The 26,176-nt window shown below is 38.4% G+C and overlaps 1 long non-coding RNA gene across 2 annotated transcripts; it reads left to right on the top strand.

Moving 5' to 3' along the window:
- The first annotated feature begins 2,542 nt into the window (after positions 1–2,542).
- On the top strand, positions 2,543–25,592 carry LOC120523023. Of its 2 annotated transcripts, XR_005632551.1 has the most exons (4): positions 2,543–2,661; positions 19,069–19,107; positions 21,282–21,372; positions 25,365–25,592. It is a non-coding gene; the product is annotated as an uncharacterized LOC120523023 (long non-coding RNA). The 2 variants fall into 2 exon arrangements; XR_005632552.1 differs by lacking the exon at positions 19,069–19,107.
- Positions 25,593–26,176: the final 584 nt, after the last annotated feature.

Here is a 26,176-nt window from a genome sequence, read left to right as displayed (position 1 = left end):
TAGCTGGATTTATGAATATGCTTATCAGACGCTTCATATTTTTGCTGCCTTTTCAATTGTGTAATTCGGTTTTGTTCAGCTCTTTGGAACTGTTGCTTTTATCTGTGCACTGCGTCAGTTCACGTGAGCCACTCGGTGTACATGCATCGAAGGTTCCCAGCTGTGCTGGTGCCATCTCGTGCTATGTCCGTGGCTGTATTTAATGTTACCTTAGTCCTGGCACTTAAAACTTTCTCTCGCAGTTTCGCTGAGTTTGTGTCAAACACCACCCTGACCATCTCATCTTCCTCTCCATAAGCACAGTCCTTCACCCGTGAATATTTACCCGTGGCAGTTTGCTATTGGATTGCCGCTGACGGACGGCCTTATATGGGCAGGCACTAAATTACAAACGCCAGCGGCAGCCTGTCTATGAACTTAATTTAAAGTGTAGGTTTACATCGTGCTTTGTTTCCGAAGTAGCAGAACTCATGAATATGGTTGTATATGTCACTCGCTCGCTTCTTATTGTTTCGCTGCCTTCTCAGTTATATAATGCATGTTTTCTTAAGCGCTTTTTTGAGCTCTTCCTGGTTTTCTATGTACTGCGTGATTACGTGGGAGGCGTGATGATGTCACACGAAACTCCCCCACGGCGTTGAAGCTCATCTCCATTACAGTAAATGGAGAAAACTGCTTCCAGTTATGACCATTACGCGTAGAATTTCGATATAAAACCTGCCCAACTTTTGTAAGGAAGCTGTAAGGAATGAACCTGCCAAATTTCAGCCTTCCACCCACACGGGAAGTTGGAGAATTAGTGATGAGTCAGTGAGTCAGTGAGTGAGTGAGGGCTTTGCCTTTTATTAGTATAGATGTAGCTACTAAAGTGCAAAAGGCGTTAAGCAGTTCCCTTAAATCGGGGGCTCAGATTTGGTCCTGGAGGGCTACATTGACTGCAGATATTTGTTTAGCTAATTACAGCTTGATACTTCCCAATTACAGAACTTATTTCATTTAAAGCCTTGTTGGCATGTTCATTATGCAATGCCAAGTAATACTTACAGTATATGGTACATCGTTAATGAGTAATTCACGGTCCTCCATGTTCTTTTTTTATTTTCTGTTTCTTATTAAAAGTGAATGCGCACAGGTGGAAATCTGTGAACCACTGATTCATTTGTCATTTGTTAATTGTCTGCTAGTCAAAAAATAAGAAACACTTCAAATAGTAAATGTAGTCGTTTAAACATAAAAGAAACAGTTAAAAAGTCGGAAATTTGAACAAGTGAATTAACTACTTAATTAAGCTTTCACACAAAAGTGTTACATGAGCAATGATTGTTTCATCAGCAATAACAAAAACCTGCATCTGCTGCTGCTCTCCATTACCAGACTTGAGAACCCCTTGCTTTAAATATTTCCAGTGTATTTTACCAAGGGGAAACACCAACAAACATTCAGAGGATTAAACAAAACATTAGATGCTTTAAGCCTGTATGTAATTCACCCTTTAGCCATTAATATTATCCACTTGCATGTGTTTGTATTAACAGCAAATTACTTTGCTAAATACTATATACTGTAGAATACACGTTAATGCTTCTGGTAAATTGTATTCCAAACACAAGGATTTGTTCCACCACTTCCTCTCATCTGTGTGAGTATTGCAAAAGCCAAAAAACAAAGAACCTTTGCACAAATTGGAATGTGTCCAGTTACTTATGGATCACATCCAACAAAAATATTCCATCTTGTAATGCCTTAGGATCATATTATTTTTCTTGTTGTTTCTAAATTAAATCCATTATGTGTGAAGAGTTTTCAAACACTTACCAAAGCAGTACAATGTTTAGAACAAAAAACACAAATTTCAGCTCAAACTGTAAAGCAAAGTCAGTTTATAATGTAGCTTGTGTCTTTAGACATGCTTCCATGAAAGTTTTTTAGTATTTGTTGTAGATATGTTGACAAAAGAATTAAATCTCCTAAGGGAGACTGAATGGAAATCTGATCATCTGGTAGTGCAGATGTGAACAATACTTCATGCACTTTGAATATCTTTAAAAGAAAAGTATTGTGCATTCCAACTGGAAGAGCCTGTCAACGCTGAAAAGGAGTCTCTAAAGTATCATTTTTTTGTAATGTGAAGCTTGCGGCAATTTGTTAATTTTAGGTTATCTTGTACATTCCAAATGGGCATGGCCGGGTCTGCGCTTACATCATCTCCCACAAGAATATTTAGTCAGATCTTAGTAATGAGCTGGGGGTTCAAAGGACAGGAGAATGTTATGATTTTATTGTTTTAGCTGTATGGGCTAACAGTGCTTTGCAGTTAAAAAGTGGAAACTATTATTCATTTGTATTAAATTAAAAATGATTATGGTGTAACCAAAATTTGGCATTGTTTTTTCAAGTTCCCATAGCAACTTAATACTGGGACTTTTCTCCGGGTTATTTTTGTAAGCCGTATTGAGGCACTGCATTGACCGTTCATTAGGCACACCCATCTAGTAGCATGTTGTGCCTCCTTTGGCCTTCAGAACAGCAGGGATTCTACAAGATGATGGATGTGTTGTTCAAGAATGTAGTACTATTGGAAATGACTGTATTGCACCGTTGCTACACGTTGGATGGCTAAACAGTCTTACTGAGAAGAGCTCTTTTCACCTCATCCCAAAGGTACGTGATGGGGTTGAGTTCCAGGGACTGTGTACACCTCTGAACAAATGAAAACAATATTTTGAAGAAAATTAGAAATAGGTTTGATAGGGTTTTAAATGTGTTTTTAACTGTAAGTGAAAATCAAATTACCATTTATTGTATGTTTTTTCTTAAAAGTCCTGCTTTTTTCAGATATCAGCACATTGACACCATATCTAGGGTTGGTTTTTACCTAATGCGGCTGGCATAAGCCCCCACCCCAATGCCCTGAGTACCGTCATTGCAGACCAAACTATAGTGTAAACTGATGGCTTGCTAAGTGCTGAAAGAAAATGCTAAAGACTTGAAAAGATCACACTAATTCTCATGGTACAGATTATAACCTCCTCATTTGGGAACTGCTGCCGAGTGTGGAAGTTCTATACTAGGGGAATATTCTCTTAAACAAATTGAGATAATGGGAATAGTAATGCTGTGGTTCCAGCTCCCAAAGTCATCTTCCATATTTCCCTTGTAAGTGCCCTAAGGGATAGACTGGCATACCAGTTGTGATGAATGGCAATTACTGGACCGGATAGGAGGCCATAATGGATGGACACTATATATGCAGGCATGACATGGTGTGTGATTATTATGGGGTAGAAGATTAATGGATGGACTGCGGGAGGTTGTCTGTCAAGAGCAGTCCCTTCCCCAGTTTAACAGATGGCAGTGCTCTTCTGGCATGGCCCCCATATGGTACCGTGGAAAAGTGCGTGGCTTATACATCACGATTTGAAAGTGGAAACATTCTTACACAACATTTCTGTGCGTACACCGTTTATACATGAGGCACCTGCTCAGGTGCAGTCCATCCTATTTCAATGTTCCTGCTCTCACGTGCACGTACTCGTCTGTTTTAGTGAATTGTGGGCTTCCCGTTCAGTGAGCACTGTTTTATTTTCTCCGAATTTCACTTCTGTGCTTTGCCACATGAGTGAATTCCCATTGCCGGCTTCTTTAAAAACTGAGGTCTTTATCACTCCGACCTGTTTCTATGACTTTAAATCTTGCACTTTCACCCTCTCTCCTGCAGCGGTTATGAAAGCGCGCCTCCGCACTAGGCCGCCAGAAACTGTGAGCGCTCTCGAAAAACGGCCTCAGCGACAGCTAGTTTGAGCCCGACAGCTTGCTCAAGGAGCACCTGTAAGCCTCTAGGCAGCCCTTCGGGCATCCTGGCGGTAGAACTTTGTGCTGCTGCCGTTTTAGTCTGTGATGGGGCGCTAAAGCAGGTAAATGAAAACTTTATTTAGCTTTTTTTTTCCAAATGTCCGTGACAAGTCAAGTGGCTGTCTCCATATTTGCATTATTTACAGCCACTGAACTTGACTTATCACAGGAGGGTGCGGCAAAACTCAGTAATTAGTGCATGCTACCAACCCCTCTCTCTCATGAATATTCAACAGGGTGCAGATCAGGATTCACAGCGGGTCACTTCAGACATGTCCAATGTTTTCTTCTCCTCCATTCCAGGGTGTTTTTCGAGTCATCATACTGGCTCGGTAATGTTTTCATGTTCCTGTGTTGCCTCTTTGAATCTGTAGGGCAACCATAAAATCATTAAACTATCGGGCATTTTGGGGTGAAACGTGCAGCCCTCCCCATTTCATCAATACATACTTGAAACTGTTGCTTCTGAAACTTGAAGGTCCACTTGGATCATTGGAACATTTTTCTCTTCAATCTTGGGTCAATTTTCCTCATGCGACCAGGTCCAGAGATGTTGGCAGCAGTGGTCACAGAAACATTAAGCTCTTTGGAGATAGTCTTGTCACCTTTACGTTGACCACGCTTGGGTGTTACCATCCATCTGGCCTTATCGGACAACTATCTGCTCTTTCTTTTCTTTCCTGTATGTAGTGTCATACAAACCAGTTGAGTGAGTTCTTTTCTCTATCTAAATAGGCTAAATATGTGATTAAAAGACGGAAGACACATGTGATACTCATTGAAAGACACTAGTCTGCTTGAAGGGTCACTACAAGACAATAAATTCCATTAACTTCTAAAGATTTCAATAAATTTGTTCCAACAATTTTGGAATGATTTTGTAGAATAAGCAAGAACTAAAGTTCTTTTGCAACTTTTTTTGTTTTGCTCCATTGCATCTAAAGAAATGGATATATGGATGATAAAAGATCTTTAAATTGCAATATTTTTCAGGAAAAATGTTGCAAGAAGCAATATTTTCTAACACATCTAGATATCTCAATGAAAAGATTAAGTTGCAACTGTGAAAAACAAGGTGTTTGGTGCAATGGAACCTCGGGTCACGACCATAATTTGTTCTGTGAGAAACGCCCACATCATGAACTCCTCAGGAACGGCTTTGGCCACACACCACCATGCCCCCTCGCTAAGTCACAAGTGCGGTGATTATTTACTTTACTTTTTGACGTGAGCTGTGGACCCGCTTATACCACAGGAGGAAGCTGGGTTGAGAGAAGGTTACAGTTTTGAGGGAGAGTCCCTCTGCGTGATGCACCGAGAACAATGTACAGTACAAGGAGAGACTGAACACGTGCAGAAATCATTGTGCAGAAATCATCGGTGTGTTCGTCAACCGAGTGTGTAGTCATGAAGAGATGCAAAAGTTTGGCAAACTTTTTGGTCGTAACCTGATTTGTACGTGGTCCGAGACGTTCATGAACTGAGGTTCCACTGTATAGTTGTCTGTGACTGCAAACCATTAATGAAGACAGCTAGAAATCAGAGAGAGCCAGTAAACCTCCATATACAGTATGTAGTAGTTCACATATTTTTGGACCATTGTTGGAGAATTACAGGGAGGAGGATTTTCTCAGTTTATGATGTGCAAGTAGCTGTGGGACACATTAGAGGACTGTGACCCTGCAATAATGAATTGAGTGTGATGGGTGGCAGTATGACGAGGAGATAAGAGTGTTAGATTCAGCTTTGTTAAACTCTGCCTTGCACATTTAAACCTAAATCTTTAGAAGGTTGTACATTTGATACTTGGCAGGATGTACTTTTTTTTTTTTTCAATTGCAGTGATCGTGTCTGTATATACATCTGTCTGTCTGCATGAAATGTCTTGTCTTCCACTCTCATTTAAAAAGCATAGGTGAATTTTCAGATTCTTCAATCTTAAAATAGAGAAACGTTTTGTCTGAAATACTGATTAGTTTCTAGTGGCTATTTCAACTTTTTTTTTTTTGCTTTATAATACATCCATACATAATACAATAAATCAATAGATGCCTAGCGCAAGTTATTTGAACACCGGCAGAGTCTTACTTGAGGACACATCAGTGGCTTGCACAAATCTGTCCAATCTCCTTAGCATTACATTTTTTGACTTGAAAAATGACATTTTTATTACATCTCATCTTTTTACTGTAAAACATGCAAAATACTAAAAGTACAAAGTTAGAACTGTAGAAAGTATAATAATATGAAGGGCGGCACATGTGTGATTGATGCGAGTGTCACTTTTGGATTCCCAGAATCACTTCCAGTTTCACTGACCATTTCAATTTCACTGCCTGAAGACAGATTCACCTCGTCATCACTGCTGGCGAAAAGTGTTTCTTACGAGACACCATTATAAGGCTAGGAGAAGGCACGCCTATACTGTACCGTTGCCCAAGTAACACCTAGCACTAACGCTATGGCACTTTTACAGTCCAATTATTCCTTTGGTCTTACAGGAGATGCATCTATACCGTTGTCCAAATGACACTCGGAACTGACGCTTTTAGCACTGTTCATACCGCCCGAGTGATGCTTGGGTCTAACGCTAAGGAGGTTATCTTTTTCAGTTTTTTATTTCTTAAGTCTTTTTTAACATCTTCTTTTTGAACTGTTTGAATTTTGTTTTGTGCCTGGCACCACTAGCCTGTTTGAGGGTTGTTTGGACTGGCCGTTGTGTTCTGGCCTAAGTATACTTTGGCCTCATGCGTGTGCATGTGCACTCTCATCTTTTCGGTTCCATTTTAAGGCTTGAAAAATGAAGCCCTTTTGAGCAATCCATTGTTTGTTTGTTTGTTTGTTGTTCTGTTTTTGCAATGAAATTTGAATTTATAGTTTTGATGTAGTCATCATTATCCTGAATTATGTCGATTGCTTGTGTCCAATAGGGTTTAATTCTTTGCCAATTGAGCAGAAATTGGAAATATATGAATATTTACTTGTATTTTAGTTTTCAGAATTGAGCATTTGATGTGGAGGTATCTTTCAATACTGTCATTTGATGATTGTACTGTATGACAAAATGGTGTGTGGACAGCTCTTCAATTTGTGTAATTATTAATGGCATTATTCACCTGATATTTTACCATCACTGGTGCTGCTTCACATGACTGTTCTTCCACAGCTTCTTCCAGCTGCTCCAAGGATCTTTTATTCTGATTCATCCCATGCCAACACATTGGTGTTGCTGTCTCCACATCATACCGCTCACTTGGCCTCAGAGGCAACACCATCTACACTCCGCTTCCCCAACTATGTGAGCTGATCCAATCCAGGATCCTTCCTGTACCACGTACCAACAGAAAAGTTAATGTTCAAAAGTACGTTAACTTATTTTTGAAGACTTAAGAATAGACAGTGGTGTACATTCATTCAGTACTCAGGCTAGAGAATAATGTAAAATGAGAGAGAACTTCTATTCTCAACATGTAACCTAAAAGCCAGTAAAAGCTGAAACGGGATGGGGGGACGGGGGGGCTTGGGAAGGTATGCAGTTTGTAAAATGATATGCTAGATGGGCTCCCGCTGCATGCTTGATGACCCACATGCAGTATACTGTAACGTACAGCCTGTGGGGTTTCTTTAAAGGTGACACTTTAGCAAGCTGTTTGGAGTGCATTATTTTTTTGCTGTCTCCAAGAGTTTTAATCCCCTTCATGTCACTCAGCTTTTATTTATTTTTTGGTAGCTTCAAGTAAATATTAATTTACTACGAAATAACATAAGTTACAATGTGACCATCACCAGGAAAAGCAGTTTGAAAAGATGAGATAACATAAGATAGGGTGGGACCAATAAACTTCTGAACCACAGTGAGCAGAAAGACTGTCTTAAGAAATTTTACTTTGTAAGGAGATAAAATTGACTTTTTTGTATGAAACATTGGTCAGTGCTGCTGCCTCCCAGCTCCAATGTCCTGGGTTTGAATCTATACCCTACTGTAGTCTGCAAGGGATCTACATGTTCTCCTTGCACCTACATAGCTTTTCCTGATGCCATTCTATTTTCTCTGGACTTTCTCTAGCATTGCTGTTTCTTTTGTACAATATTGTAGCATTGCCACACTGGGGGTTTTCCTTTTTGTATGGTATACCCTGTTTGGTGATTGCTAAATATTAGTAACAACACTGGCACCTTAGATACCTGGTTTTGTAAATATGGGGTCTGTGTCTTGAAACAGGTTTGCATGGTTATGGAGGGGCTTGTGGGAATTTTGTGTAGTTGTAGGTACTGTACACATAAAACTGGAAGAGAAGGATGTGGCGGGACATGTTTACTTTTCCTTTTTCCACCAACGTCATCATTGGTAGCACCCAAAAACCCTTTATGAACTGGTTGTTCACAGTGGAGGAGGGTTTTGCATGACTATTGGATACATGGAATATTCCAGTCTGCAGTTACTCTTTGTGAAGAGTTACGGCTCAGAAGATCATTCATTTTCTGGACTCTGGTGGTAGGACTATGTTCATTATCCATTTTTCCAGGAAGTAGTTTACAAAAGGGGATTATTCCATCACATCTTTCCTTCTACTAACTGTTGTTTGCACTTCAGGATTCACACCCATTATTTACAATAAAAACTTTTTTGGGACTGTACATATCGTCTTGGAGGGGTTGGGGGAGAGAGTTGTTCATATTTTATATTTGTCATTACCTTTCTCTGTTTGTAAATAATTATATATATATTTGTTAGTTTTTCTGGTGTGTGTGTGTGTTTTTTTTAATATTCAGATTTTTGGGTAGAAAATACTGTAGGGCTTAGGTGTTGGCCTAATTCCATCCATCCCTCATTTTACAAACATAGCAGCTTCTTTGCTACAGAAATCTGTTGCACCCCTCAGATGTTAGGGTTTGCTACAATATGCAGACCAAAACAGCACAGGTGAGGCCTTACTAGGGTGTTATTATTGTATCTTTATCTCAGTTACACTCTACACATCTTGATATGGCCTAACATCCTATTATCATTTCTGTACACTATCTGGATGTAGACAATGATGAGTCCACTGTGACTCTCTGTTTCTTCTCCTCCCAATATGTATTCAAATCTAATGTTTTTGCTTCCTGCATGTAATAAATTAAATTATCTTACATTAAATTTCAACTGAGTTGGTCTTGTCCGTTGCGGGAAATAGACGTCTGAAATGGAACTCCGTTAGTGGAGGCGTTAAATTTTGTCTTTTTATTATCCCGAGGTATCCTATATTTACCCAACTCAAGGAGGTTCTATTACATTATATGCAAGCATATATAAACATGAGCGGTAAGAAAGGGGCTCAAAGAACCCAATGCTACACCCAAGCCTAGACAGGCATGAAGACCAAGTTCAACCTCAAGGTATGGCCTTACAGAGACTGACCCGTAGCAGACGGGCGAAAGCACATATCTCTTGGGACGCCAGGCCACTTTATCATCTCCAGTTGAGAGCAAATGTGGGAGCGAATGTGCAAGTGATGCAGGTCATGATAGCTTGTCGATCCCAGAAGATCCATTGAAACTGGAAATGATCTTGCCTTCCATGTTTTCATCTATTCTTCACTAGCTGGGAGCATCGGCTGTAACAGGGCTTGTCACTTCATCTGTGGAAAATGAAAGCCGAAACAATCTGTCCGAACTGAAGGTAATGATCAGTGCAATGGACACGGCTATGTCCTCCATGGCCACCGCTCAAGACATAAAGGAACTCAAAAAGGAAATAAATAAATTATATGTTCAAGAAAAATGAGAAGCTGCAGCCGGAGCTGTGGTAGGATAATAAAAACCTAGAGAAATGTGTATATAATCGCTTTGAGGCAGCCTTTAATGGTATGCTGGAAAAAATTGAGGAACAGATTCAGGGAAATACATCTAAGTTTAAAGAAAAACTGAGCGCACTTGGTGATCAGTTGGAAGATGTTGAGTAAACATTCATGACTCGAATTGAAACAGCCGAACATATGGCATCTACTGCAGACGGGAAAGCAACGGCTGCAAATTCTGAATGCAAAAAAACTCTAAGACAGACTTGCTGTGCTGGAAGATGGATGCAGAAGGAATAATATTAGAATCGGAGAAAGTCCAAACCCAGTGAAATTCGTAGTTGAGCTATTCTCTAAAATAATTGGCGAGGAATGTAAATCTGACACTGACATAGCAGCGGCTTACTGCATACGTGGAACAAATCCCTCTAAACCTAAGAGTCTTATTGTGCACTTCGAGAAATTATAATTTAAATTACATGTAATGTCACTTCTCAGACAGAAATGAGATTATATTTGAAAATAACCACATTCGCATTTTCCCGGATTTCTCACCCTCAACAACTACTAAGCGTGCTGCTTTTTACAACATTAAACAGCACTTGCGGAAAGCAGAGATCAGATACAGCCTATATCCTGCCAAACTGAAAGTAGATATTCAAGACAAGCATTACATCTTTACACTACAGAGGAAGCAGAAAGAGTTAAGAAAGCTGATTCCGACACTTTTTTGAAATACGATCGTGAGTCACATCCTGGCATGGTATGGCAAAGAAGATCTTGCCGGTTGTCTGATCCGCTTGCAATGATATTGGTACTGTAACTCTGTATCCTTTTCCCTTCTCTGACACTTTGTTTACGCTTTAATTACAATTAAATGCATATTATATGCATATATGAATGTATATGTCGAAGAAATTACACAAATCTGCCCAACCTGTATGCTCTAAGTCCCTCTGTAACAATTTAACTGAATCTATGTTATCTGCACCCCCACCTAGTTTGGCATTATCTGAAAACCTAAAGAAGCTTATTAATCTTGTCCAGATCATTTATGTATATTAAAACAAGGAACCCCAGCACTAATCTCTGAGTGAACTCCACTTTTAATATCACCTAATTCTGAGTAAATTCAACATAACCCTTTGCTTCCTATGTTTGAGCCAATTTTGTACCCCCCTACACACCACACCTTGAATTCCTAGTTATTTTAGTTTGATCACTAATCTTTCATGAGGAATTTATCAAAAGCCTTCTGATCAAATTCTTGTGCTGCTTCCTCAAAAAATTCCAAAATATTAGTGATATACAGCCTTCCTTGTCTGAACCCATGGTGATTGTTCCCCAAAACCCCTGTACTTGCCATGTGCTGCTCAGTCTTTTCCTTAAGAATTCCATTAAATTACCTGTGATGCACTTTAAAGTTACTGGCCTATAGTTGCTTGGATCAGTCTGATCACCATTTAGATACAGCAGGATGTAATTTTTAGCCTCTAGTCCTTCGGAATTACCCCAGTGTGCGGAGATTGTCAAAAAATATGTGCTAAGCGTTTGTATATGTACTCACTAATGTCTTTAAGCTCTTGAGGATAAGTATTATCTGATTCTGGTGATTTCTTAAATTTCAGCCTATTTAATCTCAGCAGTACTTCTCTCTCTCTCTCTCCAGCTAGTGGTCCCTATTACTTTTGGGAGGTTATTGACTTCTTCACACGAATAAAATGCAAGCTCTAAACATTAGCTGTTTCACTGTTTTCATATTTTACCTCATATTTCCTGTTCCTAATACTTTTTCACTTTGCTTACTGTTAATTTACTACTAAATCTATCTATCTATCTATCTATCTATCTATCTATCTATCTATCTATCTATCTATCTATCTATCTATCTATCTATCTGTCTGTCTGTCTGTCTGTCTGTCTGTCTGTAAAAAAGAGCCCAAGTAAAAATTGTATTTCTTTTTAGTGGGGAAACAATTGTTCATGTCAAATAGCATAGTTAAAAAATTCAAAATAATCTTCCACTAACCTTGTTTAGAAAATTATCAGGTTGAGACAATGGAGGAATAAGTGGTTGTAATTGTATTCTTCTTTTCTTTACATGCTTGAAGAAGTAGTACGGACATGTGGGACTATACAATTTCAGAGCATTAAAGAGTATTCTGGAATAGACAGGAAGCCATTGAAGTCAACCACATGCTAAGTCATGTAGTCAAACATTTTGTTATATGCCGCTATTTGTCCTAGGATGGCAATCAAAGCTTTCATCTGGCAGCCTACTGCTGTACTCATTTTCCCTAAAGGAGTGTTGGAACTCAGAACAAACTGTTTTCATTTTAAAAACTTTGAAATATGGAAAGTGGCGAACTGTGATGAAAATCCTAAATTAGCCTAAAGGGAAGGAAGACCATGTTTTTAACCAAATCTGAAATCTTAAGTCTATAAGCATAGATTTGGGGGTTAGGGGGGCTTAAGATGGACTGACACTCTTTCCAGGGTGGGTTCATGATGCTGTTTGGATAGTTTGACACCCAGTGATGCTTAATTGATTCAAGTGAATCTGAACATTTTTATGGTAATTTTCTTGTCTAAAAAAAGTTTATGAAAAAATAGAATTCCAAAAAATGTCTGTATTGTAATGTTGTGCTCTAACTACATATTTCCCCTTTGGATAGTGTATCTTCATGCAGGCAGTGGTCAAAGAGCTTTTTGACCTGGAGCACATGATTTTACAGAGATTATTCTGTACTGAGTAATTTCTGTGATGGATTCTCACTGGAGTGCCTTCTGTATTGTTCATAGAAACATTTTGAAGATCCAACCCCTAGTGTAAGACATTGACTCTCCAGTTACGTCTGTCCCCTACTAGTCTATTGAAAACATCGATTTACAGATTATGTATTCTTTCTACTCTAGTCGGAAGCATAGACAGATAGGATTTCCCTTTCAAACCACCCGTTGTCGCCACACCCTGGTCAAGCTTTGAGACAGATTGCCTCCTTAGGAATACAAGGAAAAAGAAGCATTAGCTCCGACATTTATCATAGTTCACATCTAATATGAAAATTTTTGTGACTCTTATTAATGGATGGATCTAGCATCATGGTGTTCTATATGGATGCCCATGGGCCTGTGACAGCAAGGGGCCTTTTCACCACTCACAAATCATGAAGTGGGACCCAGTGCCCTTCTTAATGACACAATCTGGTATACACGGGCTGAAATCATGATGGATGACCCCCCACCCACCCCTTCTACTAAAACAATTGGGTGCCTGCGCACCAAAATCATCACCACTCGAGAGTCTGTTGGAGTCGAGTCTCCACGTACATTAAACTGCAGAGTGTTTAGTGTTGCATTCTTTAAAGTAGTTTGAACTCCCAGCTAATGAACTCTCTTCATTAAGTTAACTAGGGGCCTGTGGAGGTGTTAATCTGGACTAATGCTCATCTGTGGTATGCAATAATGGCTAGACTGCATTTAGAGCTTTTTTTCTTTATAGAACCAAGTTCCTGAATTGGACTCAAGGATCTTAAGACTGAATTTGAGTGTATGTGCAAAAATATGCTGAGTGTTCATTATAATTAAATTTCAAGTGCATGATTTTCCAACACCGTCCCCATGGTTTACTTAAGCCTAGTTTGGTGTTGCATAAGCTTTTCCGTGCTTTATAGTACTTTATCTAAAAGCATTAGTGGTGGCACAGATGTTTTTAACCATCAATTTATTTGCCCTGGGCAGAATGAGTTAGTGAAATTTAACAATACTTACTCTGGCCATTCCTGACAGTGCATGTTCCTGTCTTTCTCATTTTTTGTTCTCTTCCACTCTTTCCTGCATGAAAGCACCAATTCACTGAGTTACATTTTCAGATAAGGTAGTAATACAACAACATTTATTTGTATTGCACATTTTCATACAACAGCGTAGCTCAAAGTGCTTTACATGTTGATTACAACATGCAAGTAAGAATTTAACTGTACCCAGTACATGTCACAGTAATAGCATTGCAAACCAATAAACCTGCGTTCCTCCAGCAGAAGAAATTCCCCTGGTGTACCTTTACACTGAAGACTTGATACCCATCAATTATTTACACAGAAGTCAAACTGGTTAAATGTTGCTGTAGAGTTTTAGACTAAATCACAGAGTTGTGGATTTGATCCTTATTACTGACCACTGAAGACACTAGGACTGTGTTTATGAAAGAGAGACACTATCTAAAATTTAATTGCACCATGTTTACACTTCATTAAAATTGCAAATTCTGTAGCACTGAAATGGGGAGAAAGAAAGCAGGAGCAACCTTGGCTGTTTGTGAGGAACAAACTGTAATGATCTCACGTGCCTGACCTTTACCTCTGTAAAGCCCTTAAAGTGGAATCAAACAGAAACAAAAAAATCAACTGTAAAGGTCACCTTTGAAGAAAAAAAACTGTCCCCTAGAGCCAGTGAGTTGGTCAAAGTCATCAAAGCCACAGTCAGTCACAGCATATTCTGACAGAGATCAGTACAACTGAAAGAATATTGAGGTCCTGGAGAGGCCAGGTGTGTCTTGCCTGCAGCGCTTCAAGTGTTCTTTTTATCAACTTAACCCTTTAAAAGGAAAAGTCCTTCAATACATGGGAAGAGTTATATGTGTGAGTGATGGGTCTTAATTTAGTTTGGAGATACGTTAGATGTCAGGATTCCAAAACTTATCCCTGTGTTATTTTTATTTATTTTTTAACCATTATTTAGAAGATATCTTTTCATCTCCATTGCTATGGCCAAGATAAATAAATGACAGGTACTTTTATTTTAGTAAAAGAAATAGGTGGGAAAATGATCATTAACCAAACTATAAAGCAGTCACTAGTTAAGCAGTGGTCAGTACTCAAAAGAAATACAAGAACTGAGCATCAAAGTTCAAAGTGGTCAAAAGTAACAAAGCAAAGTTAAGGCTAATAATCCTAAGCTAAGATGCACTGCATGTTTTTAGCACAGTGATGTGATAATGTCAAGTGTAGCAAAGCCTTTATGGCAAGGAATACAGCATCAACAGCATGGCTAGCCCCTTGAATACAGTCTTGGATATAGTAGCATCCACATGTAAAAACGGGACAGTTAATTTTTTGAGCTGGAATGTTAAAGGCCTGAATGATGAATTAAAATGAAAGAAAGTACTCTCTCACCTAACAAGTCTAAATGCTAAAATAGATAAACCTCTGGCATTATCAGAATTACTAGATGCTTTAAAGTCACTTGAAGGCAGGAAAGCAGCAAGCCCTGATGGCTACCCTGCAGAATTTTATAAGAAATTCTCCGCTCAGCTAGCTCCCCTCCTATTAGCAACATTTACAGAAGCCAGAGACAATCAAACTCTTCCTCAAACTTTTTGCCAAGCATTAATCACCGTTTTTCCTAAACAAAATAAGGACTTATTACAATGTGCATCATACAGACCAATTTCACTTTTGAATAATGATATTAAAATACTCTTAAAAATCATAGCTAGAAGGATGGAGAAAGTGCTCCCTTCGGTAATATCACATATCATATCTTCAAAATCTTTGACGCCTGTTTAATGTAATATACTCACCAACTAAGTCAAACACCCCAGAAATATTATAATCATTGGATGCAAAAAAAGCATTTGACATGATTGAATGGAAATATCTTTTTACTACATTGGAGAAATTTGAGTTTGGCCTGAACATTTGTGCATGGATCAAACTACTGTATACCAATGAAGAAGCTTCAATTTGTATCAACAACATTTGTTCAGACTACTTTAAACTAGAACGTGGTACCAGACAAGGATGCCCCTTGTCACCGCTGCTTGTTGCAATCGCCATTGAACCACTGGCAATACACTGTCGAAATGCTGATCAGATAAAGGGGATTATCAGAGAAGGACTGGAACAGAAAATTTCTCTATATGCAAAACATACACAGGCCTGGTCCGCAATAGAACTAAAATCCTGCAGTACTTCTTTATATTCCCTGCTCTGTGCCCAATAAATGCAAGTTATCAGCAATATACTAATAACCCAATTGTGCTTCACTCACTCAGAATATGGAACCAATGTAGAAAGCATTTTAAGATGGAGAAGCTTTTATCTGTGGCACCTCTGCCAGAGAACCGCCACTTTCAACCCTCGCAAACATATGGAGTTTTTAATATCTGGAAAAAAATTGGGATTAACTTGCTTAGAGATCTTTATATAGACAACGTCTTTGCATCCTATGAACAATTACATTCCAAATTTAATATTCCAGTTACACATTTCTTTCATGATCTTCAAATTAGGAACTTTGTTAAACAGAACCTGCCCGATTTTCCTCATCTTGCACCCTCGTCCATGCTGGAAAAAATATTGCTCAATTTCAAGGACTCAGACACCATCTCTGCAATATATAAAATTATTTTACAGTCCCTCCCTTTCAAAGATCCAAGAGGACACTGGGAAAAAGATCTCTCAATTAATATATCAGAAAAGGAGTGGAAAATAGCAATGCAGAGAATTCACTAAAGCTCCATATGTGCAAAGCATACAATTATTTAATTCAAAATTATATATCGAGCACATCTGTCTCACCTAAAACTCTCCAAAATGTTTCCAGAGCCCTGCAAATGTTGCAATCAAGTTCCAGCCTCACTGGGCCAAATGTTTTGGGCCTGCACCAAATTAACATCATTCTGGACCAAAGTCTTTAAATGCCTTTTAGACAGCCTTGGTGTCACAGTCCCTCCTAACCCATTAACAGCTGTGTTTGGTATACTATCAAATGGGCTTAAAGTGGAGAAGGACAAACAAACTGTAATTGCCTTTACTACACTACTGGCACGCAGACTTATCTTGCTCAACTGGAAGAATCCTAACTCTCCCCTTTTAAGTCAGTGGGTAACTGATGTTATATACTATTTGAAATTGGAAAAAATCTAATTCTCACTTAGAGGATCTGTGCAAAAATTTATCAAAACCTGGCAGGATCTAATCAATAACATTTTAGAATAAGCTTTTAAAGCACCGAGGAAGCAGATTCTCTTCCTATGCTAGCAATCCCAGAGTTTTGTTCTTTACGATTGATTGTCTGCTAAACCCAGGTCACTCAATGGAATGCCTCCAGAATGCTTCCAGTGAAACTTGTGAGGCTATTGCTGTATTTTTCAATCAAAAAATTAATGATATTAGAAATAATATAGTATATCTCCCCAACACTGTGCATCTTCTTAAGCCCCAGTACTCCATTATAAACAAATTAAATTCTTTCACCAGAATAGGTTTACCTGATGTATATAAAATAATTTCTCCATTAAGACCCTCCACCTGTATCCTTGACCCAATACCAACAAGGTTTTTCAAAGAAGTATCGGGCGTGCTAATAGATAGCATTCTTGACATAGTAAACTTGTCATTAGATACGGGGGGCTTCCCAGACTGTTTTAAGACTGCTATAGTTAAATCCCTACTCAAGAAAAATAATCTCAACTCCTCTGCTTTTGAAAATTTTAGACCCATCTCTAACCTGCCTTAAGTAAAATTCTAGAGAAGGCAGTCATTGTGCAGCTAAATGGCCACCTCAATAAACATGCTATTCTTGATAAGTTTCAGTTGGGTTTCAGAACAAGTCACAGTACAGAAACTGCACTCGTTGGAATGGTAAATGACTTGCGGGTAGATGCAGGCAGTGGCCATTTATCTGTTCGCATCATCTTAGATCAGAGTGCCGCATTTGATACCATTGATCACAATATTTTTAGAAATCGCCTTAGTCAGTGGGTGGGCCTCTCTGGTAGTGTTTTAAATTGGTTTGAATCCTACCTGGCAGGTAGAAAATTCTTTGTTAGTTGTGGTAATTATACTTCAAAGACGCATGATATTCTATATGGTGTTCCACAAGGCTCTATCCTGGGTCTGCTGCTCGTTTCGATCTACATGCTTCCGTTAGGTCAGTCGGAGCATAACGTGAACTACCACAGCTATGCTGATGACACGCAACTGTATTTATCAATAGCACCTGATGAACCTGACTCTGTTGTTTCACTAACACAATGTCTTACTTTTGTTCCTGAGTGGATAAGTAGTAATTTTCTCAAGCTAATTAAAGAAAAAACTAAAATTTTAGTGCTTGGAAATAATGGATATAATGAGGTTATTAGAAATAAACTTGATGCATTAGGATTAAAAGTCAAGACGGATGTTTTATACTATTTGAAATTGGAAAAATCCAAATACTCAGTTAGAGGATCTGTACAGACTTTTTTCAAAACATGGCAGGATCTAATCAGTAATATTTTAAAATAAGCTCATAAAGCACAGAGAATTTATTAATTTAGGTATGTTTACAAGCCTTAAATTTCACGCTGTTTACCTTGCTCTCTCTCTCAGGGGTGGGGATCGATTTGTCCTTAACCCAATTTTTCTTTTTGTAAAAACTTGTTTGATTTGTATGGATTGCAATAAAATGAGTAAAAATATAATAAAAAAAAAAAAGAAAAGAAAATCCGAGCACATCTCTCTAGTTTTGATGTCACTACACTGGTTACCTGTGTCATTCAGAATTGACTCTAAAATACTGCTTATGGTTTACAAAGCCTTGAATAATTTCGCTCCATCTTATATATCGGAGTGTCTGACATCTTATATTCCAAATCGTAACCTTAGATCTTCAATTGAGTGTCTGCTTAGAATTCCAAGAGCTAAACCTTAAAAGAAATTATGAGGCGGCCTTCTGCTGTTATGCACCTAAAATCTGGAATGGCCTGCCAATGGGAATTCTCCAGGCTGATACGGTGGAGCACTTTAAAAAAACTGCTAAAAACACATGACTTTAACATGGCTTTCTCATAACTTCATTTTTATTTAATCCTGATGCTCCGCAGATTCAATTAATTATCATTGCTATTTATGGTGGCTTCAAGGTCTGTACTAGCCCCTACTTTCTCTTCTGTTGTTTTTCCGGTTTTCCTTGGTGGCGACCTGCGCCACCACCCCCTAATCGGGGCAACATGATGTCCCTGCATTGATGGATTGAAGGCTGGGGGTCCACGTGACCGTCGTCATCGAGTCGTTTCATGAGAACCCTGAGTGCAGTGAGGACTGATCCTTTATGTTGAGTAGAATGTATAAAGGTCTGGGCAGTCTCATGGCCTGGAACCCTGCAGATTTTATTTTTTCTCCAGCTGTCTGAAGTTTTTTTGTTTTGTCTGTCCCCCTTGACCATCGGACCTTACTTTTATTCTATGTTGATTAGTGTTCTCTGATTTTAATTCTTACTTTCTTTTTTCTCCTTCTTCATGTAAAGCACTTTGAGCTACATTATTTGTATGTATATGTGCTATATAAATAAATGTTGATGTTGTTAGTCCTTTTATTTATTTATTTATTTTTCTTCTTCTCCATTCATCTATATTCACTTATTAATTTACGTATTTACTTATTTTTACTAGGTTTAAGTTGTATTCTGCTGCCCATGCTCTCTTTCTCAGGTATGGGGGTTGATTTGTTTTCAGTTCTATTCTTGTAAAATTGATCTATTTGTATGGACTGTTGTGTGATTTCAATAAAATTAAAAAACAAAACAAAACAGAAAAGTGGCAGCACATTGGCATCAGTAATATATCTATTAAAAATGAAAATAATGAAATGTCTGTAAAAGGTTGAATAGCTAGTTACCAAACACACCCACAACAGCCACTTATTTGTTATGGATGTGTCATTTTGTGTGTCTGGTTGCTGCTTCTCCACAACAGTCATTTATGTATTTATTTTTTATGGGCACTGCCATTTTCTGTGTCTAGTTGCTAGTCCTCCTTCTTCATTTTCATCTCTTCCCACTTTTATATGTGGTTGATGTGCCGGAACGATCCCCGCAATACAACTTGGCCTTGCACCTACATCTTACCCCACATCAGCCTCCCCCACTTTCTCTTCCACTGTACTTCCATTCCCATAACTTTTGCCCACATATTCATCATCTCTTCTCATCACATACTTTCTTAAATATATCTCCCACTAATTGTTTCTTTTCTTAATCTGTCTTTTTATGTAACGCCTCACATCAATCTTAACATTCTCATTTCTGCCACATCTATCCCTGTGCTACCCATGTCTCAGCTCCTTACAACATTGCTGGCCTTACCACTATATTAAAAACCTTACCTTACACTCTTCAATCATGCAATACTTCTGTTACCATATTTTAATTGTTTCAGCCACTTCCATGAACTCCAGTTCTTTATCTTGGGCAACCACTGATCTTAGATATTTAAATGTAGCCTCTCTTTTCAATAGCTAGCTCTCCCTGCAGGCTTACGTCTGAATCCTGATCATCATTAAACCTCAAAGTTCTGCTTTTTTTCCTATTTATCTTCAGTCCTTTGACTTCTCATGCCCTTCACCGTTCCTCTCCACTTGTTCTTTTCTGGTGCTACACAACACAATCTCATCAGCAAAAAGCCTGTACTGGGGGACTGAACTTTTATTCCATGGCTCTGCAAATCCATAACCAAACAGGTGTAAGACCTTAAAGAAAATCATTGGTGCAGGCCTGCTCAAACTAATATATTCTAACTAGGCATGACTCTCCCTCATGTGTATCCTGGACAATCTTCATATCCTACAGTAATTAAAAGTAATTCAATTTTTTTTTCGGTTAATTTTGACCATTGAACATGTTTTCCATCCTGCCTTTATTTATTTATTTATTTTTTTAGTACTTCAACCATTGCTATGTGTGTCAGACTGCTCTTTGAAATGCCCTTTCGTCTCTGCTGCTCTGACAATCTCAACTTTGTTGATCTCATGTTGAGCCAGTCATGGCAGCAGTTACTCTTGAAGGTCATTCAATCAGTAAATAACATTATATGTGCAGCATTTTCTAAAACTACTCTTTTCATTATAAGGTTTTGGGAAGATAGAACTTACTCCATGTTGCAATAATAGTTTTGGCATCTCTTGTTCTAAATTTTGGATTTTGTGTGCACTTGTACTTTGAAGTACTTACTTTATATTTTATTATTTTTTTGTTGTTCTGACAAGCCCTGTGTGTTCTGTTGGGTGTGTGTTTGCTGCCCTTTTTGTTTTTTCTGTCATATTATTTATGATCACTGTCCCTGCTGCCAGTGGTCATATAACACATGTATTTAGGGATGTATTGTCATTTGTCCTGCCTATACATGTGTTGCATGTTCGATAAGTACATGTCAGTAAGACTTTTATTGTATTCTGTAAATGTGACAATTATGACTCCATAACTCTACAGTAGAAAACCTATGAAAGACAGAAGTAAACATATTGGATCACTTTTCTAAATCTCTTTTTGATTAGTGACAGTAGAAGCTAAACGGTACACCAGAGAAGACCCTGTTTGCTTTGACTCCCTGACTTCGACCTCTCTGGTTTTGGATCAATTCAGCTCTTGTTTGCTTTCCTGGTTTCTAAACTCTCGTCCATCTCTGTCCACTTCTCTGCTGTGTTTTGTCTTTTGGAAGCTGCCATAGCTTAGAAGAAGCTAACAAGCACTTCAGAAAAATGTGAAGCTCTTAGATCCCCTTGCCTGTTTCCATGATTGTCTGTTTGTTTTATTTGTTTAATTTTTGTTTACATGGTTCTATCTTTTTTTCCTTGTTTTTGGACTCCTGCCTGCTTCACGGACCTCAAGCCTGCCCATTCCTTTTTAGTGCTTTCTACCTCCTGACAACCAACTCCCCTCAGATGATTTTCTAGTGCTCATGACATCCTGGATGTACAAGGTAGGAAGTGACGCCAGATGGAGGCCAGTTCATCACAGCCTTCCTGTTAATGTATATAATATCAATTACTGGCCTCCTTTGCCTTCATTGTGTACCATCTTTTGTTTTTGGAGGAATTCAATGTAATGATAATGTAGAGGACATTTATTGAATAACAATTGAATTAATTAATTTGGCTCACTAAATTCTTCAACATTGGATACCACTACTATGTTAGTACAAATTACAGTGAGTTATTTTACATAACAGCTTTCTTAGTCTACTGTAAAGGTGGTCAGGGTCCCTATCTGGGTTCTGTTTCAGATAAATCAGATGAGGCAATTACATTATAGTCCAGGTCTGTGTTAGAAATCAAGGAGCATTCAAGTGTTCTCTCCAGTTTGTCGCACAGCCTTGATTTTCTGGGTTTTTTTGTCCTACAGTTGTTTTTAGAGTCAAATCTTGTATTCTTCTGACTGAAGTAGACAGAAGAATACATCTTCAGGATTCTTTGTATTTTAAGCTTTGTTTAGTTTAAAGATTCTGACTTGTGGCCTGGAGTATATTAGTTTTGTTCTGTTCAGATATTTCCAATTTGACTATTGTTATTTGAAAGTATCTTTTATTTTTAGTGCTCTTATGCTTTTGAGTAACAATTTTTGTATCCATCAGGAAGCTCCAGCTCTACAAATGGATAGGGTTCATTGATAGGCAATTCACCGCAGAAGTGCAATCACGACACAAATAACAATTTTGTACTTTGCTTGTTTTAAACAAGAGTTAAAGAAAACCAATTCCTAAGCCTAAAACTGTGGATTGGGGAGAGAATGAGGGGATAGGCTCCATCTGTCTCTCTTCAACAAAAACAACAACAACATTTATTTATATAGCACATTTTCATACAGAAAGTAGCTCAAAGTGCTTTACATACTGAAGAAAAGAAAAATAAAAGACAAAATAAGAAATTAAAATAAGACAACATTAGTTAACATAGAAAAGGAGTAAGGTCCGATGGCCAGGGTGGACAGAAAAAACAAAAAAACTCCAGACGGCTGGAGAAAAAAATAAAATCTGCAGGGGTTCCAGGCCACGGGACCACCCAGTCCCCTCTGGGCATTCTACCTAACATAAATGAAATAGTCCTCTTTGTAGTTAGGGTTCTCGTGGAGTCACTTGATGTTGATGGTCATACAGACTTCTGGCTTTTAATCCATCCATCATTGTTGGAACAACACGGTGTTTTGAGTAGATGGTGGTGGCGCAAGCTACCGGAAAAGGAAACAGAAGAGAGAGTAGGGGTTAGTACAGATTTTAGAGTCACCATGAATAGTTATTATAATGAGTTGGATATACAGAGTATCAGGATTTTGATTACAGTGAAATTATGAGAAAGCCATGTCTTCCTCATTCATTGGTCAAGAGTCCTGTCTTCAGTTCAGAAGTGCTGCATGCGTTTCCTGTTTATGTTGTGCGTTTTCAATAAATATGCATTTAACACATTTTAGCAAAAAATGCATGTGTTGTTCACATTTTTAACATATGATTAACAGACATGTGGATTATGTGACAAGAGTAACTTAATATTTTTTTTTCCATTGAGGTTTTTATGTTGTCTGCCATTGTACTACATTGATCACCATTGGGTTCTGTTAAGTTACAAACATTTTTGTCTGTTTTTTGCATGACAACATGACATTTTTTTTTTTTTCAGCCATCACTACCTGGTCCGTGCGGTAACATATACAGTAAATACCATTTTGGGGTGGACTATTCCTTTAATACAGATATCTGGCTCTTGGTCTGTTTTTGTGATGTCACTCATATCCAGGTCTGCATATGTACCAAAACAAAAAAGAAGAAGGAAAACACCTCTGGACAGCTGTTCTTCTGATATCTGAACATTCATAAGGAGCAATTTATTTGAAATTCTGTTTTATATGAAACATGTGGATTGCTTATTACTAAATGAAACAACTTATTGCCACTGAAATGCAGAAATATGAAAATAATGTTGTGCCTTTTATGGAATATTATTTAAATTAAAATTTAAATATTAACTGATTTTCTTGTTATAATATTTGAATAGTTTAATGTCTAAATAACCTTCTTTAGGATGCTGAGTGAAGTGTTTGGATACATTTTGCAGCTCAATGTGGCTGTGGGCCATTGCTTAGAGCTCTTCTGTTTATGTGGTCAATGTCCTGAGTCTCTTCATCAGATATCCTTGTTGCATGTGTGCAGAAGGACTAATAAAGTATTTGGATAAGACTGAGAAAAGCTTACATGACTACAGCTGAAATTTGCTGTTTTACTTCTGCTTGCTATTACATATTGTCAAAGGGTATTGTCTGTTATTATATCATATAAAGACACTGACCAGAGCCTGGTGAGCATTCACATACAAGTTTAGCTGTGCACATCTTGACTCAGATTTGTATGAAAAAATTAACCTAATGCTGTTTTTCTTCTTCCATCAAGATCTATTGATGGTGGTTGAAGGCTTGTGTATCATCAGTAAAGAAGTGTACAAGTTTCACAATATTGCCAAAGGTTTGTGAATAAGTGACCATCACAGCCATACAAGCTTGTTGAACATCCATTCCAAACCCATAGAGATGGACATTAATATGGTGTTTCAACACCAAGTAATCCACCCTCATGCCCCAAATCACCTTTGCGGCTATGTTTCTAAACTTCTGGGATGGCTTTCCACAAGATTTTGGAGTGTGTCTGTGGGAATTTGTGTCCATTTAGTGAAACAAGCATTTGTGAGGTCAGGTAATGATGTTGGACAAGAAGAGTTGGCTTGTGTGCAGCTAGTATTCTATTCATTCTAAAGGTGTCCAATAAAATTCATGTCAGGACTCTATGCCGGCCACTCAAGCTCCTCTACACCAAACTCATCAAAACATGTCGTTATGGACCTGGCTTTGTGCACAGGGGCATAGTCATATTGGGACAGAAAAGGACCTTCCCCAAATTGTCACAAAGTTGGAAACACACACTTCTCTAAAATGTCTTTGTATGTTTTAGCATTATAATACCCTACTCTGGAACCAAGGGGCTTATCCCAGAGTCTGAAGAAACAGTGCCAGACCATTATCTCTCCTCCACAAAACTTTACAGTAGGTCTTATAGAGTCTGGAAGGTAGCGTTCTTCTTGCATCCGCAAAACCCAGACACATCCCTCAGAATGATTCATTGCTGAAGAGAGCACAGTTGCTGTTACTGTGGTGTTGAATAATTAGACTCAATTTGTGACCTTACTGATCATTTAGATGTAGTTCTTTATAGCAAGTGCAATCGCCACAGGTTGTCCATTAAGAACAGTCAGAAATAGATGTCTAAATAACATTTTTATTAAAATACAAATCCATGCCACTGCTATCTTCAAAGGTTATTTGCACTAGGGTTAGATGCTAATGATTATATAAATGATATGAGTGTGCTTGTGTGTGTGGTTTCCTTTAACAAAATAGAGAGTGAAAAAATATTTAAAACTAGTATAATGAATGCAAATAATAACTAATAACTTGAATGAACTAAATACTGTATGATAATGTATATAACAAACTGCAATGAACACTATAATACTGTAAAGAGTAGTAGTGAGTAAAGTACTATTTGGTACTTAAAACGTTATGCACAAAGTATTGTCATTAAACAAGCTTAACAGCACTGATGCAGTTTAAATGTTACGATAAGTACTATACATGAACTGCAATATTTAAGCATAAGCATTACAGGTTACAAATGATATGTTTAAAACTACAGCTGTCTGAATGATATAAACAGTTTACTGAATGTTATTTTATATTCATTTAAAAGTTATACAGCGGGGAAAATGAGCATTGAACGCGTCAACGTTTTTCTTAGTAAATATATTTCTAATGCCACATCTACAAAGAAATCAAAACAAATAAGTCCATAAATTATGTATAATAAAGTGGAATGATACAGGGAATAAGTATTGAACACGGTTAACTGAAATTTATTTAATACTTGTGTCACAGATTGCTGGGGCCCTTACCCAGCCGGGACACCTGGAAGGACTGGGATGTGGCACTTTTATCCTCCGGACCACGAGGAGGTAACCGCCCTGGATCGGGGGGACCATGAGAGAGGAGTAAAGAGATTCTAACCTGTTGGGACCTGTGGCCACCGCCAGGGGGCGCCTCAAGCCTCGTGGGACCCGGGAAACAGTTACTTCCACCACACCTGGCAAGATGGCGGATGAGACTTCCAGGGACACCCGGAGTGCTTCCGGTGCAAAGAGCAGCAGTTTCGCCACACCAAGAAGTGCTGCCGGAAGGATGTCATTGGACACCTGGAGCACATCCAGGCGGGAATAAAAGGAGCCGCCTTCCTACAGTCGGAGAGCTTGAGTCGGGAGTGGGAGCAGGACAAAACTCCCGGAAGGAGAGGAAAGACGACCATGGACACTGAGAGAGAGCCCGAAATAGAGGTGATTGGTGCTGAGTGCACTGTGTAATTGTGCTTAATAAACATGTGAATTTTATAAAGATGTGATTTCCGACTGGTGGTGTCCAGGCAAGTCTCACACTTGGTAGAAAAGCCTTTGTTGGTAATGACAGCTTTAAGATACCTACTGTATGGAGAAACAAGTCGCATGCATTGTTCAGGTGTGATTTTGGCCCATTCTTCCACACAAACTGTCTTCAAATCTTGAATATTCCTGGTGGGCCTCTTCTATGAACTCTGATCTCCAGTTCTTTCCATAGATTTTCAGTCAGGTTTCAAGTCAGGTGATTTACTGGGCCATTCTAGCAGCTTTATTTTCTTTCTCTGAAACCATTTGAGAGTT

Source organism: Polypterus senegalus, chromosome 2 (assembly GCF_016835505.1).
Source record: "Polypterus senegalus isolate Bchr_013 chromosome 2, ASM1683550v1, whole genome shotgun sequence".
NCBI lineage: Eukaryota > Metazoa > Chordata > Cladistia > Polypteriformes > Polypteridae > Polypterus > Polypterus senegalus.
Note: the sequence above shows the minus strand (reverse complement) of the source record. Positions and strands in the feature narration are given on the sequence as shown.